The 18,304-nt window shown below is 53.3% G+C and overlaps 1 long non-coding RNA gene across 2 annotated transcripts; it reads right to left on the bottom strand.

Annotated features, from left to right (window-relative positions):
- Window positions 1-1,710: 1,710 nt before the first annotated feature.
- LOC147652066 (uncharacterized) lies at window positions 1,711-4,602 on the bottom strand. Of its 2 annotated transcripts, none has more exons than XR_015289550.1 (2): window positions 4,511-4,602; window positions 1,711-4,272 (listed from the first exon to the last, which is right to left on the bottom strand). It is a non-coding gene; the product is annotated as an uncharacterized LOC147652066 (long non-coding RNA). The 2 variants fall into 2 exon arrangements; XR_015289551.1 differs by having other exon boundaries at window positions 1,769-4,289; window positions 4,511-4,587.
- Between the last annotated feature and the right edge of the window lie 13,702 nt (window positions 4,603-18,304).

The raw sequence follows: 18,304 nt of genomic DNA, 5'->3' as shown, positions 1-18,304 counted from the left end.
GGCCCAAAGCCTCCTGTCCTGCCCCAGGGAAGAGCCCTTCAGCTAGAGCTGCAAAGGCTCCAGCTCTGATAGAAAACACAGACAGCCTCCAGGAGAGCAAAAAACTCACCCCATGCCCTTCCCCAGGGGCTTCTTGTACTAAAAAAAATGGAAAAAAAACCCCCAAAACAACAAAACCACCAAAAAAGCCAAACAAAAAACACCAAAATAGGGTAGAGGAAAGCAAAAAGGGAAGGGAAAGAATCGCATAAGGATGTCGCAGTTCTCCTGGTGAGGACCAGTTCCACAATCACAGGTAAGATGTGAGCAAGCCTGCACATCTGTGTGGCAGGGGATGAGGTTTGGGGGCCTCCCAAAGCCCTAGCAGGGGATTAAAGCCACCCTCTCTTCACATGGTGGATCCATAAAAACGCATGGTGCACAACTCAGGTTCACAACTCTGAACCTGCAGTGGGGCCTCAAACCACCCCAAGGAAGCAAAGGTCTCCATTTTCCTATGGCACTGCTACACCTGCTACAACACCAGTGCAGAAATTTGGAACAGTAAAACCCAAAACACTCCCTTGTCCTTTTCCTTTGCATCTGGATCAAATTCATTTGGGACAGCAGCAGCTAATTGATGCCACAGAGAATTTACCAGCAGCACTGCTGACCCCTGCACACCTCCCTGGTCTCTGCAGGCACATCAGGCCCTGGTCCCTGCTGCAGGAAGCAGGTGGGAGAGCAACAACTTCCCTTTTATACTAAATCAGGGTGAAAGCAAAAAACTAAAAGAGTGCACGTTTCCAACCATGAGACTCCCATACAAATGGTCCCCACAATGTTTAAAGCATTTGGGCTCCTTCCTTATGCTGTTTCTAAGTTTGAAGAATGCCTGCTGGGGATGATTAATATTCCTCCTCCTACACTTACCCGTTACTCCTGACAGCAAAAATTAAAACAGGAGCTTCTCTTCATTCAACCCCGGCCCACAGGAATGTGGTTACATGGGGAGAAGCTGCTAATAAAAAAGGGGGAAGGTTTGTAAATCTGCTGCATTCACAGGCGGGAGAGGTGTGGCTCTCATTCAGCATCCCCGATGGATGGAAGTTCCCTCACCTTCTCCCGGCGGGATGCTCGGCACGGCCGCTGCTCACACAGCTTTGGGGAAAGCAGCAGCAGGCAGCAGCTGGATCAAGGTCTCTGCCCATGGGATCTCTGCAGCCCGGCTCACACCGCTTGTCATGGGCACTGCTGCCTGGGAGCAGCCCAGGGGAGCGAGAGGAGCCACCCCAGAGCTTCCAAATCCAGCTCCTGCACCTCCTGCGCATCTCAGGTCACCTCTTCCCAGAGACTAAAGCCTTCTCCCCAGGCAAAGCCCTGCTGGCAGGTGTGCCGGTGGAGTGCCTGGACAGATGTTTCACACCTGGGCAGAAGGAGAGGGAACAGCTCGGTATCGATCACTGATTTTCCCGAGCAGCCCCGCCCTCTGCATCCATCCCTGAGCGCGGGATGCAGGGCAGAGATTCCGAGCCGGGTGTTTTCCCTGTGATCCTGGAACAGCTTGGGGCTAAAGGGGCCTTTGAGGCTCCCCCAGTTACACAGGAGGCTGACCTGGACTGCTGGGAGCAGCTTTGTCACCGGGGATCTGCCTTCTGGGAAGATGTGGGGTGGACCTGACCTGTCACTACTTCAAGACCTTCATGGGCTCCACTTCAGACGCTTTCAAAACCCATCAAAGACTCTTCAAGGTTGTCCAGCATCCTAAAATTGAGTGTTACAGGTACCCGCTGCCATGCTCAGAAAGGTTTGTGTTCATCACATGCAGGCAGGGACCCCGAGTCAAAACCCCCAGCTCCCTACAAAAAATGGTTCCACATCAATTTGCCCCATTTATTTTTGGGGTCAGGGACAGTGGTTTGCCTTTCCTTTGTTCCTTTTGCACGGAAGGGCTGGGGAAGTCACTTTTCCCCCCGTGCTTCTTCATGTGCCTTGGCTACAGCAGGTCTCCAAATAGCAGAGGCCAGAGTTAACTCTGAGTCTGGAAAGCTTCAAGGGACACCGTGCGAGAGACACTTACACAACTCTAATGAGCCAGAGATGTCCTCAAGGAAGAAAAAAAAGCCCAAAAACAATCACAAGAAACCATGTTAATTGCAGCCCTTTCCTTTCAATTAGCTTTCCTCCATTTAAAAGCAGGAGCAAGAGATCAGGAATTTTAGGCAAGCCTAAGAAAACGGGTGTTCCACAGCAGCCGGACGGGGCTTGGAGCACCCTGGGATGGTGGAATGCGTCCCTGCCACCCATGGCAGGGGATGGAGCCAGATGAGCTCGAGGTCCCTTCCAAGCCAAAGCATTCCACGATCCCACGTGTGCTGCCCTGGGAAGGAGGAGATTCCCAGCCCCACCGCGGCGTTTGGATGCCCTCAGATCCGCAGGTCTCTGACAAATGGAGATAATCTCTGCCTCACACCGAGCACCTTCACGTGCAGAGACAGCGAGGAACGACGGCGTTCCTCTTTAATGAGGATCGAGATCAAAACCAAGTCAATTAAGTCTGCCGCCGGTGACATTCGTCTGAGCACATGAAAATTGGTAAAAGCTGAAGCAAGACAAGTTGTTTGAACTCCGTGGGCAGGGTTATTTCTCTTTTTTTCTTCTCTCTCCCCCCCCCCCCCAACCCCCCACTGAAATGAGTTTTTCACGCTGCGTTTCAGCTCTGTTTCCCCGCCGCCACTGGGGAGGTTCGAGGGACATGTGGGACAGATTGTAAACAGCTGAGGTGGGAGGGAGAGGGCACTGGAGCTGTTGGGATTGTTTCCATTCAATGCAGTAAATGGATTCCTCCCCCAGGTGCCCGCTCCTTGCTGCCCCCGCAGGCACAGATGTGGATGCGCCCGCAAACCTCGCCGCGCTCGGCAGCTGTAGCGGGAGTCAGCCGAGGACAAGGCAGGAGCCGGGCGAGAAGGAGCTTTCCAAAGGCTCCTGCGCAGCCTCCCAGCAGGGACGGGATGGGAATCGGGGCTGAGGTGCGCGGGCTGCTCGAAGAAGGGCACCCGCAGCATCCGCAGGCTCAAGGCTCGGGACAAGGTCCCGTCCGTGCTCCCCGCGTGTCCCTCCGTGATTCCGCGGCACTCCAGCCTGCCCCGAGGCTCAAATGTCCTTTCCACGCTGAGCCCCTCGCTCTGCAGGGCGGCACCAGCGAAGCCGAGCTTTCCTCCTCTGGCTCAGGGCAGGCAGAGCTCCTTCAGCGGCCAGGCTCCCACCTCCATTCCCCGCTCCCCCCTTTATCACACCGCAATGTTTGAAGCCTCAGGACAGGGATGTCCGTAAGTCCTCTTTGTTCAGACCCTCCCTGCCGACCGCTTAACGCCGGAGCGATTAGCACGCCGTAATGAAGCGGCAGGCTCCCGGCCGGGAAAGCGGAAGGTGACACAGCGGAGGTGACACCGGGGGGTGCCCGGCTGCAGGGCCACAGCCCCCGGTGCCAGCTCGGGCAGGACCCGAGTGACCATCCCGCAGTGCCAGGGACGCCTCGTTCCTCAGGCTGGTTCTGCACATTCTCCGACACCCAGCCGCAGCCGGAGCACGGTGCCTTTCCACCGGGCACCAGAGCTCTCCTCTCCCAGACTGGTGGGAATGAGAGGTAATTAAATGTTATTTCTCGCTATTATTGCTTCCCCTGCCTCTGTGAGCAGCTGTCTCCTGGCTCTCTCTCTCGCATTTGGAGCTTGCTGGAAGCATCCCTGGATTGCCCTTGCTGCTCTCCAGCAAGCTGCTTTTCCCAAGGACTCCCTTCTGCATCTCCCTGCAGGAAACACGGAAAGCGCTGCCTCCTCCGCTGACTCATAATCCTTTCCTCAAACATACAGATTATTTAAACATAAGCAGGGATTTCATGCCGGGTTTCGGAATGCCAGGGCTGCAGAGCATTAAAATCCACCATCTTATATCCTCAGCATGCCCAGCCCCAACACCCAGAAACAGAACCATGGAACAGCAACCACTTTCCCAGCCCGGAGACAGAGCCCAGTGCCTCCCCCTCAGTGGGAAAACACGGACACGGCAGCTCAGCCAGCTCCTGGCAGCAAAACCCGAACCCCTCGTGGCACTGGGCTGCAGGGTCACCTCTTTGACACCAAAAAACCCCCTAAGCCTGCTGAGGTTGTACTGTGGTGGGCCAGGGCTGAGCTTGCTCTTTCCCTCTTCTTGGCCTCCTGGAAGTCTCAAGAAATCCTCATTTCATCCACACCTGTCAGCAGGCAACAGTACAGGGATCCAGAGTCCAGATCCCTGAGAAAAAAAGCTAACTGGAACGCAAAAAAAACCCCAACAAACAAACAAAAAAAGCACTGAGGGATATCCCCAATTACAAGATCCAAGCGAACACTCCCCACTGCTCCCCCCAAACCTCACTCTCCCAGGAAGCCCATGGATCAGCTCGTCTCCACCTTCCTCTCCAGCAGGTCCCATCTTTCCCAGAGAGCTGTTCCCTTCCAACCATCCCAAAAACCCCAGCAGGACTCCTCACCTCTGGCTCATAGGGCTCCAGGAGCATTAACAGCCCCTGCTGACACCACAGCCCCACAAAACAGCCCCCAAAGCCTTGCTGCAGCTCTGCCCTTCCTTCTTTATCCCACAGTTTTTCATTGGCACTTGATTACAGCCTGGGTCAGCAACGAGGCACCTAATTAACCCCTTCCAGGCAGCAGCGAGGTGGGATGTGCTCACCCCCTCTTGTTTGGGGTGAGAGGGGTTTTTCTCCTGCCCTCTTGTGAATCCTTCTCAGCCCCACCGTGCTCGGGCAGCTCCTGCTGGCTCCCGGGCCACCAGACACGATGGGATGGGCTGCGGGACGCCAGGGAGTGGTGTCACAGCTGTCAGAGCCCGTGTGCCCCGTGGCCTGGAGAGATTTTAGAGTGAAAAGAAGGAAAAAAGCAGCTGCGACTGGGAGCCAGGCCACGTTGCTCACTGTGGTCACCATCACCGCTCCTTGAGCTGCTCTGCCCCAGGGCCATCTTCTCCATTCCCTGGGAATTTTACCTGTGGAAAGGTGCTCACATGAAAACCCTCGGTAAAACCCTTACGTGTGCTGTCATCCCGTCCTTATCCCATTTCTGCCCTCGTTTGCTCCCGCTCGGTTTTCCCGACACGGGAGAGCTGCAGCGCTGCCTGCCCTGCGAGAGGGACAGCGTGAATTGTCGGCTCTGTGCTCGCCCCTGCCTTTTCTCTTCAGAGGGTTTTCCTCAGCGCTTCCCCGCCGATCCCTGAGTCCCAGGGGTGACTCGGTGCTCAGAGCAGCCGTCCCCCGGCGCACCCCTCACCATCCCCTCGCTTCTGGCAGGGCAGCACGGTCATTGTCACCCGGCTCCAAACCCAGCATCCTTATTAGCAGCTGCTAAATTGCCGCTCCAGCTGCTGAATGGCAACAATTAACTCGATTAACATCTAAACAGATGCAATTTTTGAGGAAACGAACAACATTAATAACAACCAAGAGGGGAAAAAGCTGCAATTACAAATGTGCGGGGTCGGGGGGGGGGAAAAACCCAACCCTGCGCGGCTACAGCCAGGCGAGCGCTGCTCAGTGTCCCCCGGAGAGCTGTCAGAGCCCGGCCCTCTCTCCCGGGGGGCTGGCAGCTCGGAGCATCCATCCTTCCTGCCGCTGGATGTGCCAGGGATGCACAGCTCATCTCCGCAGCCTCTGCCATCGAAAAGGCGTTTCCTGGCAGGCAAAAGCTGCAAGCCCCTATTAAAACAGGTCTGTGCCCCGCTCCGGCTCGGTGACCTTTGACTGCCAGGAGTGACCTCCTGCCTGAGCTCCGTGTAGGACACAGGGACATCTAATGGCAGGAGAACAACACTGCGAACAGCGCAGCTGGAAAATCGCGGGGAGGCAGAGTGAACATTGAGCGCAAAGCGCGAATTGCGAACCCCGAGCTGGGGCTGTGCCCTTGGCAGCATCCCTGCAGCTCCCAGCTCCCGGGAATACCTGCGGAATGACGTGCTGCTCATGTTCATGGGAAGGAAGATTTAACTCTTCTAAAAAAACCTTTATTTTTATATCCACAGCTACTCCCTGCCAGCTCGGGTCTCCAGACCTCTTCTCGGTGCGTTTGGGTTATCACAAAGAATTGTGGAACATATCGCACAGAACCATGGAATCACAGGGTGGTTTGGGTTGGAAGGGTCCTTAAAAACCATCCCATTCCACCCCCTGCCGCAGCAGGGACACCTCCCACTGTCCCAGGTGCTCCCAGCTCCGATGTCCAGCCTGGCCTTGGGCACTGCCAGGGATCCAGGGGCAGCCCCAGCTGTGCCAGGGCCTGCCCACCCAGCCAGGGAAGGATTTCTCCCCATTATCTGTCCATGGACCCCTTTTCCCAGCCAGCTGGGCTCCTTACAAACCAGGGCCACTTCCCTGGTAGCCTCTGCACCCCACAGACAACAGGGTCAGCAGTGGGCAGAGCCCTCACTGCAGCTCGCTGCTGGGTTTAATGTTCAGATTAAATTTTAAAGAGCATTTAATTGGCAATAACTCTGCTCTCTCCATTTATGCACATCTCCCTGGGCCGGTGCTTTTCCTCAGACAGAGGGGGTAGAAGAGGGTTTGCAAAGGAGCTGGGTGAGTCTCCCCCCAAAGCCAAAGCCTCTCGGAGGCTGGGGAAGTTCTGTGTTGGTCTGTAAGGGATTTGCTCTGGTTTTGTAGATTGATTGTTTATGTGCATTTGCATCTCATTCCTGATGTTGGCAAGGGGAGAAGGCAAAACACAGACTTTGGCTTTCATGTTCATTTTCCTTGCATTCAGGAGGAAAATAAAATTGTGCTGGGACAAGCAAGAACATTCCCCCCCCCCCTTTTTTTTTTTTTCCCCTGTTCTAGCCAATTCTCACAGTTCTGTAATTACCATTTAGGTCAGGGGTTTCTAAAGAAAGCCAACCTCAAATTCCCATGGAAGGAAGGACTGTTTGCCAATAAAGCAGGATTTCATCCCAATAATACCTCCCCAGGAAAAGACTCCACTTTGACTGAACAGCAGAAGACTTGGCTGAAAAATTTGGGGTTAAGGATACACAAACAAGCTAGATGGGGTTTTGCCCTATCCCCAGTTTCTACCTGTCCTTATTTCACTGTAAATAGGATTTCTGGAGCAATGCTCTGGGTCCTGTAGCCCAAGTCATGGCCAGCTGTTGACAAATCCTGCCTCACTGCCGTCTTCTTGTTTAATTTTTAATCCCCTATAATTTAGAGGTCTACTGGAAACAAGGCGAGCTTGGGGATAAAAAAAAACTGCTCAGGGTTTGGTGAGGCAGCACCTTCACCCAGGATTTATCCTGGATGAGGCAGCTGAAAGAGACTCAGGACCTTTCCCGATGAAAATGGGAGCATCAATCTCCATTTCATCTTTATTTCATCTTAAGTGTTATGGACTGGTCTGGCTGTTTGCAAAGTGCACCCGCAGGCTGCTCCTGCTGCATTCCACATTCCAGCATCTTCAACAGTGTCCCGAGACTGAGGGATCTTCAGCAGCATCCCAGGATTCAGGGATGCTCTGCAGTTCAGGCAACACACGGAGGAACCCCTGTCTCAGCACCAGATGTGCTCCAGATGCTTTTGGGTTTGTTTCTTTTTCCCCAGTGGCAGTGGGCAGTGACACTTGTGCGGTTATTTATCCCCAGGCAAGGTTTGGGAAGGGCTTTTCCGGGCCACAGGTCCATCCTGATTTCCTTCTGGATGGGGGAGGTGGAGCCTTACACCAGGATTTCCAGGGCAGGCATCAGCCTCCCCCTCCAGGCTGGCAAAGCCCAGCCCAGCCCTGCCCAGTTCCCTCCCCGTGGAATATTGGCTAAGGAGCTGCAGAACCCCTGCTGGGGTACGGAACGCTGCTTGGTGGGGGCTGAAAAAACCCAGGAAACATTGGGATTTTGGTTTTCCAGAAGTAGATCCTGGGGGGATGGGGGTCTCCCTGCTGGCAGGAGGTGCAGCAGCATCCCTGGCTTTGCCTGGACACAGGGGATGAGTTCACCCCCGTGGCATCCCAAGCCCAGTCAGCCCGCTGGAAAATCAACCAGCAAGTGGAATGAAGGAGGGGAAGTGTTTTTGGCTGGAAAACCCCTGGCACATCGCTGGCTGGGTGTGGAGCTCCCCTGAAGCTTGTGGGCTTGATGGGGTCACCCTGCTGCTCAGCCACCTGAAAACACACAGATTCCTGCCTTTCCTCTCCAAAACCTGCTCCCAGCAGAACCCAAGAGTGCTGAGGAGCTGCTGGGTTAAAATCTGGATAAAACAACCTCCAGCACAGTGGTCTACACAAACCCACTGACAAAACTCGGGTGCTTTTTCAAACAATCATGAAAGTTGTGCAGGGTATGAGCCAATTCCCATCTCTTTTAGCATCCACTCACTCTCCACGCCAAAGCTTTTTGGAAGCCCATAACTGGTAGCTTTGAAGCATTTTGAAAAAAAATTGGTTTCCCCTCTTCATTGATGTACTGTCTCTTTTTTCTGCCAAAACCCACAATTTTTTATTTTTTTTTTTCCAAAATAAAAACCCACTAGCGTATGAAAGCAGAGCTCATCCCCCAGGGAGGGCAGAGATAGTGAGTACGAGCTGACAGAAATAGAAAAGCTTCCAGGAAATAATATCTTCAGTGCTGTTTTATCTGCTCCATCATCCTGCAGTCGAGAGAGATTTTACCAGGGTCCAGATGAGCCCAATTAAAGCTTTCTAATTTTCACAGACCTCTCCAGAAAATATGTGGTGTACGGCAGCCACGGGGACCTTGTGGATTCTACGTTGGTGCTCACTCCCTCCTCTGGTGACAGTGCCAAGCCTGGCTAGGATTTGCTGTGCCACACACTGGCAATAAACTGGGGTTTATTCCAGGTCCCACACTGCCCTCAGGAGCATGGAGGTGTCCCCCAGACCATCAAACATCTGCAGGGAATTCATCGGCTGTCTGTAGTTCTTTGGGGAGGGACAGCAGACCTTTCCCCCAGGTTTGCAGGGTAGGATTGACCCTGTTTGGCTGGAGTTTTTGGGTCTGAGAAAGCAAACACACTACGGACATCCAGCTCTATAAGGCCCAGCAGGGCTCAGGAAGCTTTTTCTCACCAAGGGGGCCAAAGGGAAAACCCCAAAAGAAAGCCCCTTCCACCAAATCGGGGGCAGAGTCACCTCTCTGCTGACTTGGGGACTCCAAGCACCCACAGTCCTGGTTCCCCACAGGTTTTCTGAAATCCATCCCAGCACATTTAGGGCTGGCTAAAAGCCCCAGGACAACCCCAGCCCAGCTCACTTGGAGTCCACAGCCTGCTGAGAGGGCAGAGGTGACTTTGTGAGAGGGGGAGGGGAGCCATGGGGACAATCGTCCCTCTGTGGGTGTGCAGGAGGGTGGCACCAGCCCATGCACATCACCCAGTCCCCCGACAGCAGAGCAGGGAAATCTCCCAGCCTCAGCTTTCAATGAGCGTTTCCCACAGGGAAACCCAGAAGTCTCCAGCTCCTCCCAAAGCAGGGACTGGGAAAAAGCCTGGCAAGTCTGACTTGCAGATGCTGCTGGCCTGACTTCAGAGGGTGCCAAGCTTGCCCCTGTGCCTGGTGCTCAGTGGGGATGCAACCAGCCCAGGGGGGTGAAGCCCCTCTCCACAGCAGCTTCCCACCCCAGGAGAGGCTCTCTGGGGAGATGGGCACGGGTCGGGCTGGGAAAGTCCTGCTAGGACACGTGTGCTCCTTTATGGCTCCAAAGGGAACGTTTCTCATTATCTCTCCTCGCAATTTAATTAATCCACATTCAGTAATGAACCTTGAAATTTCAATTAAAAACATCATTACTAATCAGGACGGGATTCAAAGCAGTCAAGGGCTCTCGATAGCTTCGCAGTGGCAGGAAGTTTGGGTTGGCGTGCTCGCGTCTCTTCATCTTGGACACAGACCCGCGGTGCTTTGCGTCTCCTCTGGCGCAGGCAAACCCAGGCACGGGAGCTGCAGCGTGAGCTCCCTTTCTACTGAAAACCACGGGGCTCCAGAACAAACTCAGAAATAAAGGCGGGGAGTCATGCAGAGAAAAGTCAGCAGAACAAATAAATAAAGAGACACCTCTCCTGGGACACGGTTGCCTGAGCGTTGCCCAGCAGTCAACACCTGGGGAAAGGGAGTTCTGCGTCTCCTCAGGCCATGAACGAGGCAAGGGCGGCTGGCAGCAAATCCCAGGAGCTGTGGGATGCCAGTGCTGCCCTGGGAATGTCAGAACGACCTGACCCAAGCCAGGCATCCCTCCCCACAGCCCACAGAGATCCTCCTCTGGTCGCTCCCTGCTGTTCCCGAGTTTGTCCTTGCAGTGCCAGCACCAGAGCATCACTCCCGTGGCTGTAAATCCTGAGGTAACCTAGCCCCTCCCCTGGCTCCAGTAACAACTGGATCGTGGTCATAAATCCATGGAAAAAAATAGCCAAAGTAAGCAAGGTAGGGAGGGGAGAAAGAGAAATGAATCCTGTGTACCCTGGTCGCCCATGCTCTTTAGAATAGAAAGGAATAATAAATATCTTCACTGGAAGAGAATAAAATGAGTATTTTTGGTTTGTTTCAGAGGAAAGCTACACCTCCAGCAAGGTTGCAGGAGGATGAGGAAAGCTTGGGGGGCAGGAGACACAGAAATGCCGAATGTCCTGGCAGTGCAACCTTCAAAGGGAAAACCAGACAGAGGAAGGCAAAGCTGGATTTTTTTATCAACTCCCCCAGCTTTTGGGTTTTCATTGCACTGCAGCTGTGTAACTTCCCAGATCCATGATCACATGCTGACTGCAGCCCTCTGTGAATCCCAGCAGACTGAATTATCCCACCTGGGAAGTGTCTGTGGGACAGTGCTGCCCTGGTCTCCAGCCCTGCACCAGCCCAAAGCCCTTCCTGACCACAAAAGTCCCGTACGGGAGTGCAGACACACATCATTCCCTGAGGCCCCTCCACAAACAGGTCAGAACTGTGAGCACAGACAGAGGATGGAAGTTTGAGCACAGCTCTGTGAAGCTCAAGTGAAAAGCTCCATCATCCCAGCTGTCCCTCCGAGGAAAGGGTAAATGGCAACTCTGCGATAAAAGACGTGCTGTTTCCAAAGCCCGGCTGGTCTGCAGCTGGGATAATTAGATTTAAGCCGCAGAGGTAAAACCCACAGAATAAATTATTAATCACAGGTTGCTTGCCCAGGATCAAGTGAAAAAGGAGGGAGCATTCTGAAAGCTCCGAGAGGCAGCAGCAGCTCTGCAGCGTTCGTGCCCCAAAAGGTGAGGTGCGAGCACAGGCACCCCCAACTCCAGGATATTCTCCTCATTCCCTGCCCTGCTCCCTGGGTTAAAGGTGGGATGGGCAGACGTCTCCACACGCCTGGATGACAAGGGATGGAGTGACAGGACAAGGGGAATGGCTTTAAGCTGAAGGGAGGCTGAGGTTGGATTTTGGGAAGGAATTGTTCCCCGTGAGGGTGGGCAGGCCCTGGCACAGGGTGCCCAGAGCAGCTGGGGCTGCCCCTGGATCCCTGGAAGTGCCCAAGGCCAGGCTGGACACCGGGGCTTGGAGCAGCCTGGGACAGTGGGAGGTGTCCCTGCCATGGCAGGAATGGGATGGGTTTTGATGTCCCTTCCCACCCAACCCATTCCATGATGACCAGCACACTCATGCTATGGAGGGAGCCTCACAAGTATCTCCCCAAAAACCCCAGCATGGCCCTGGTGGGGGGTTCAGCCTGGGCAAGGTGGGGAGGGGTCTAAGCGCACTCTGGGGCCTCTGCAGCTGCTTTGTGCCTTTGGTTGTGGCCGTGTTTCATTTCCTCAGGAGCTGCCCAACCTTTCTGCGAGCCTGGCTGGGCTCAGGGCTCAGAGATGTTCCCTGGCATGGAGCTCTGGGGTAATTTTCGCTGGGGCCCACACCCAGGATTATGGCTTTGAAAAAGGAGGAAACACAGGAGCTTGGCTCAAAGGAACACACTAATTACCTGAGCAGAAAAAAAAAAAGAGCCTTTTCTTTCCTGGTAGAAGGCATCTGATAAAAGCTTGAGACCAGTGGTATTTATATTAGCAGATTTTACATCCTCCTTGTGTGTGCTTGGACTGTGAGATATAAATCAAAGCAGGGGTTCATTCCAAGAACAGTTTATTTTTATCAGAGAAGTATGTGCTGGCAAACCAGATATTGGTATGTTGATTCTGTTGGTTAGGTGTGATTTATAATAGTTCCTATTGTTTTATGGTGTATTTCACTTAATTTATCCGAGTCGTGGGTTTAGGGTTTTTTTGTTTTTGCTCCATTTAATGTGTATTTTCTTATGGGTGGTTTTGCATTTTAGCGGTTGGCTTCAGTCTTGGAGCACTTTAATGTGAAGGAAGAGCCTGAAACCATGAAAACAAATCCTAAATGGGTTTGCAATCAAACATCTCCCTCTCCAAATTGCGAGGTGGAGAGCAAAGCAGCACAGAGTGCTTCTCTGTTTGCCAGTGCTCCTTAAGGAGCAGGGTTTGGGAAGCAGCTGCATCCCTGGGAGCATCCAGATGCTGAGTTCCCAGGAGGCACCTGCAGCAGGGGAGGCAATGCCACACAATCCTGGAATATCCTGGGCCCCACAGGGATCATTGACCCCAACTCCTGGCCTTGCACATCCCAAGAATCCTCTATGAATGAGCAGGAAGGGAGCAGCCCAGAAAAAGGCTGCACTCAGAGCACCCAGGTGTTCCTCAGCTCTCCCTGTGGCTTAAAGCCAGGGTCCTTGGGAAACTTTGCAGGGGAATTTCAGGAATTTCAGCAATTCCTTTAAGCCTGGGTTCTGCTGGCAGCTCCAGTGGCAAGGAGAGTGTGCCCTGTTCCTTAGCTTGGCGCCTGTGGCTGGTAATTAAAGCAGGGAATGAGAGAGAAGATTTTAAAAAAAAAAAAAAAACAACCTGAAAAATCACCTTCTTCAAGATTTATGAGAATATAAACCTGGAGCTTGAGATGTTCCTATCACTACCTATGAGGCTCAAGGGACAGTTTTACCTTAGTGCAGAGTCAGCTGCTAGTCCCAGTGATGGATTTGGAAGGTGAGCAGGGAGCTCCAAGAGGAGCACGCAGGAGCCTCGGTGCTGCCAAGCTCTGGTTTCCCCTAATTCTGTCCAGCTGTTGGGGGCACTGAGTGTCCCCCATCCCTGGCCAGGTGGCCCTGCACTGCTAAGGAATTTGTGAGTCAGGGAGAGCAAGGAGGAGCAATGTCTGGGGCCGTGCTGCCCCAAGAACCCTAAAGCCATGGCCAGAGGAATCCCCTCAACAGGTGCCCCAGAACCTTTTATCTCTGAATCACAAAGTAAGGTAAATTAAAGAAATAAGTAAAAGCAGCACTGAGGAGGGTTTTTTTTAAAAAAAAAAAAACCAAAAATGGAAACATACAACTTGAAGACTCCATATCCACTCTGGAGCCAAAGCTCCCGTAAGCTGCTGCAAGCTTCCAGTAAACGCAAGGAGATCCTTTCCCATTTCGGGTTTCTAACCCTCCTGCCCGCCCCTCGGAGTGGACCCCAACTTCACTGTGTAGGAAAGAGCCACATCCATTCCAGTTAAGGTAATCTCCTGCCTTAATAATTCATAGGCTGCTTTCAGGAGAGCTCGGAGCCCCAAGGAGAGCTGAAAGCTTCTGTGCACATCTGTCAGCAGCACCAATCAGTGCCTACCTCTAGAGCAGAATAAAAACCAGTGAAAGCATTTTGATCAAGCGACAGGGTCAAGTACTGGCTCCTTCCAAGCTACAGAAGTCACATCTGGCTTATTTACACACTTCTCCTCCCCTAAAGTTGCATAATAAAAGCACAGTCCTGAAAAGAAGAGAAAGATCTGAAGCTGACAGCTGTGCTGCCTGTCAGATACACTTTTAACTCCAGAGCTCTTTGTGGAGATCGTTCCCAAGGAGCTGTCCTTCCAGGGAAACGCCTCCACACATGGTTTGCATGCCTGCTTCCATATTGTCTCCCCTCTTTACACCCTCATTCCACTCCTTCCTTGTCCTAATTGCATTAGTGCTGATGGACATTATTCCTGGGGAGCCTTGGATCTGTCAATTAACCTGGCAGAGCCTAAGAAACACAGCTGGGGGCTGTGAAATGGCAGAGCTCATGGAGGTTCCCCCCCCACCCCAGCTCCAGGTCTGACTCTTTACTACCCAAAGACATCCTTTGCTGTGAAAAGGTCACACTGGACAGGACTTGGAGCAACCTGGCCCAGTGAAAGGCATCCCTGCCCATGGCACGGGGTGGGATGAGATTGTCCCTTCCAGCCCAAACCAGTCCATGATTCCTTGTTGAGGATGCACCTCTGCTGATGAGGAGGTGTTGGTTTCTCCCCTCCTAGCCCAGACACTCCTCTTTTGCTTTCTCACCACACCCACCCTTTTCTTTTCACACACCTTTCCCCATTTTACAAGGAGTTCTGGCTTCCAGCGGCATTTTGTAATCCTTTATGAGCCTGGGCTGATTTAACAGGATTCTCAGAGGTGACTGAGGGATGGAGACAAGCATCTGGCAGGGAGAGGAAAAGGCCCTGTGAAACAGCTTCTGGCTGTTTGAGAAGCAGGGCTGAGTACCCTCAAGACACACGCCTGACACACCATGGGGGCTCTGGGATCCGTATTCCAGGGGTCAGGAGGGTCCCAGGTGACTGTCCCAAAGAATGTTGGCTGTGAAGTGCAAGCAGCTCCCCAGATGCAGCAGTCATTGGAGTGGCACAGGCAGAGCAGCCTTTGAAGCTCATGGGAACTCCTCTGAGATCCTCCCAGGGAGTTTTCCCGTCAAGATCCATCTCCCAGAGTCCCTGCCCAAGGACAAATGCCGTTCTCCTAGGAATGTCCCAAGCTCCCAGGCTCTGAGACCTTGATTGCTGTCTGCTAGCCCAGGATGTCCCAGCACACATGGGATTTCTGGAAGCAGTGCGGTCGTGGCACTGGGATAATTGTGCCTAATTACACCAAAAGCCTCCACCAACCTCTCAGTGTGGCTCTGACTCCGTGTCACATTCGCAGACACTGTACTTTTATTTCAGGCAGCAGAGAATAATCCCGCAGTCAATTACTCCCACTTTCGGCCTTTGTGCACTGCCAGGTATTTCAGACAGCATGAAAGACACTCTTAAAATATTCTGAATGACTGCTCCAGGCTGTTGCGAGCAAGCACTTAATACAATGCACAGGGAAAAAGAAATAAATCTCTCCTCTCAGTCAGCAGGCTGCATCCATGGTGAGGCAGGAGCTGATCCCGCACCACACGGGCTGGGGAGCGAGGGGGCCCAGCACGAGGGACTGGTGCTGCTGGAGCAACACCCACTGACACTGCACAGTTCAGGGCTACCTGGAATCAGTCCAGTGAGGATGCTCCTTCTTCATTTCACCTGCAGCAGAGACCAAAAAAGAGCCAGGAAAGGAACAAAAAGCCCAGAGGCAGCCAGGGCCAGAGAGGGGAGATGCAGAATCCTGCAGCAATAGCTCCCATAAACACAGATTTTTATTTTTTCCAGGCGGCTAAAATCACTGACTTCCTCTCCCAGCAAAGGCAAGGAAACACACAACCCAGCACAGGAGAGGCAAGGAGTAAAGACAGGGGCACAAATGGCATTTCTAGCAGAAGATGCAGCATTAGCTGGTTGGTTTAGCTCCTGCATTCCAGGCACACTGCTGGGAGCCAGCAGCGATGGTGAGGCCAGCGCTGTGCCACCAAAGGAACCCAGGCTGCACGAGCATCCCGTCCCATGCTCAGTGCTCTCTCCACTGATCCCCAGCTGCTTTGCCACCTGCTGCAGACACACATGTCCCAAAGCCAGGGTGGGGATGCAGGACGGTGGGATTGGTCACACAGCAGCTGCTCAACCTCCCCTTTTGGATCGACACCTTTTCCTCTCTGCTTGCTGTGAGGAGAGGGACTGAACACGCAGTGTCCTGAACCCCAGCCAGGAGCAGGTCTGACCCCAAATTATCCTTCAGCCCCCACCCCCCCCTAAACACACAGCAAGAAATTCCAGAAGGTCAGCAGCAAATGAGATCTTTCCTTTTGAAAGGAGGTGGGAAATTTCAGAGGCCTTTCAAAGCCAGCAGAAAATGTCTACTTTGAAATGCTTCTTGCCATCACTTAAAAGAAAATTCTGAAGAGTCAGCTCTATGGCTGGGCGTGCAGATAACCTCTCACGCCATCAAAACCTTCTGGCTCCCACTCCAGGGCACTATGAATGGCTGTGTGCACAATTAGCAGCTTTTGGGGCAACCTACAGAAAATCATAACTCACGTAAAATCGTTAGGATCAGCTTTCCCAGTTGCAAAGGTCAGGGGGAGATCAAAGCAGCAGGAGATCCTGGGACGGGTGGTAGCGGCAGCTCTGCAGCCTGGCGATGCTCCTGTGCTTCCACGGGGTGATGCCAAGGTTGTAGGTGCAGGGCAGCAGCTCCCCAGCAGCCTGCAGCACCCCACTGCAGGGGCCTGCGTGAGTGCTCCTCTGGCTGAGAACGCGTGGCAGTGCCCTGGCTGAGGCTGCCCAGCAGTGCATTTCATGTTTTATCCGTGCTGGCTGTTTGACCAGGGAGGATCTGTTGCCTGCCTCTCCAGCTGCCTGTGGCTGCAGAGGTGGGATGACACAATGTACACAAAGTTCTCTCCTTTCACACCCCTGCAGCACCCAGGACACAAAGTGACCACACAAGTCGGACTTTGCTTGAGACCTGAGCTTGGGGACCAACAGCATGGATGAAGGCTGAATCGCAGAAACACACAATGGTTTGGGATGGAAGGGACCTTAAAGCTCATCCTGTTTCACCCCCTGCCATAGGCAGGGACACCTCCCACTGTCCCAGGCTGCTCCAAGCCCCAGCGTCCAGCCTGGCCTTGGGCACTGCCAGGGATCCAGGGGCAGCCACAGCTTCTCTTCGTGGTGATCCCCAGTGCCAGGCAGCTGTGCCTAAAGCAGTTTCTTTCTGTAATCATTCCAAGGATGAGCTATTTGGCTCAGGATTTGGCTCAGGAGAGCCTCAGGAATTTACGTGCTTTGAGTTTCCTTCTCAGCTCTTTCCCTCTTGCATCACCAGGCCATAAACCGGATGGTGCAGGCAGCACTGAGCTGAGCTGAGCTCACTTTGGCACTGTGGGAGATCACCAGTGGCAGGGCTGCTCTTGGTCCCTTCCTCTCCCATCTCCTACTGATCCCAGGGACTGCTCCAAAGCCCCGGGGAACTCTGTCCGTGGGAGAGACCAGAGCAGGCCTGGCCTATTCTTCCTCTTGAATCCTGTCAGGGGCAGGGAGATGGAGCTTCCAGTGTTGGTCAGGAAGGAGAGGGAAGCACACAGGCAGATCCTGAGCAGCCTCTGGAGCATGCTGGCTCACTCCTGGGTGCGTGCTCCCGACAGGAGCGCGTTCCCCGCGGCAAGGACCGCAGCTGTGGAAGTGGAGGCCACGGGAGTGGCCATGCCTCCAGGATGAAGAGGGACGGAGCTCAGCCCACGATCTTCTCGGGGTCAATCCAAGCCATCGTTCTGCGCAAGAATAAGAGGGGAAGGGTGTTTAAAAAGAGCATAATTCCAGAAATGCCTTCTCCACCTGCCTGAGGCGGCTGGGGTGGGCCTGCCCACCACACCACTGCTCTGTGCAGGAGCTCGCCCTGCCAGTGCTTCCTTCCGGGCAGAATTCCCCTTTACAAAGGTCAGGGAGGGAATTGAAACCTCCCCAGGAGGTTTCCCACTGATTTGACACAGAAAGCCTGGCATGTTCTTTTTCAGGGGGGGACATTGGGCATTGGATGCCACTGGGGAATGGTTTGCAGAGGTGAAAGCCCAAGGAGAGAAGAGGCCCTTCCTAGGGAACACATCAGGATGGGATGATTTCCAGGGAAGGCAATGATTCCTCAAGTTTCCACCCCACAAAAGCCAGAGGGGTTTGCTCTGTTGCCGCTGAGCATTTCCAAGGCAGCGGGTATTTGTGCAAAGCCACTCTCAATCCACACAGAGCCTGTGCATAATCAGGTGCTTTATTTTGGGTGGAATGATCTCTTTCCATGCTCCAGTCACACCACATTCACCCTTCTCTTCCCATACCTTGAATCTTCCCACCCTTCCAAATCAGCCATCTTCCCTTCAAGTATCTCCATCCCCTTCCACCTAAAAATGTATCAACCTAACATCTAACAAGCAATTCATGCTCATTGGAAGGCCACAGCTGACTCTACATCAGAATCAGCCACTACAAAAGGCACGGTACCCTGTCCATTTAGAAGGCAGGTTATTATCTCTTTTTCTGCTGCTTTCTGTATTTCTCAGGTGAAGAATACGAGCTCAGCCTCA

The sequence above is a fragment of the Cyanistes caeruleus genome, chromosome 7 (assembly GCF_971803275.1).
Source record: "Cyanistes caeruleus chromosome 7, bCyaCae1.hap1.1, whole genome shotgun sequence".
In the NCBI taxonomy this organism is placed as follows: Eukaryota; Metazoa; Chordata; class Aves; order Passeriformes; family Paridae; genus Cyanistes; species Cyanistes caeruleus.
This window is presented reverse-complemented; position numbering and strand designations above follow the sequence as displayed.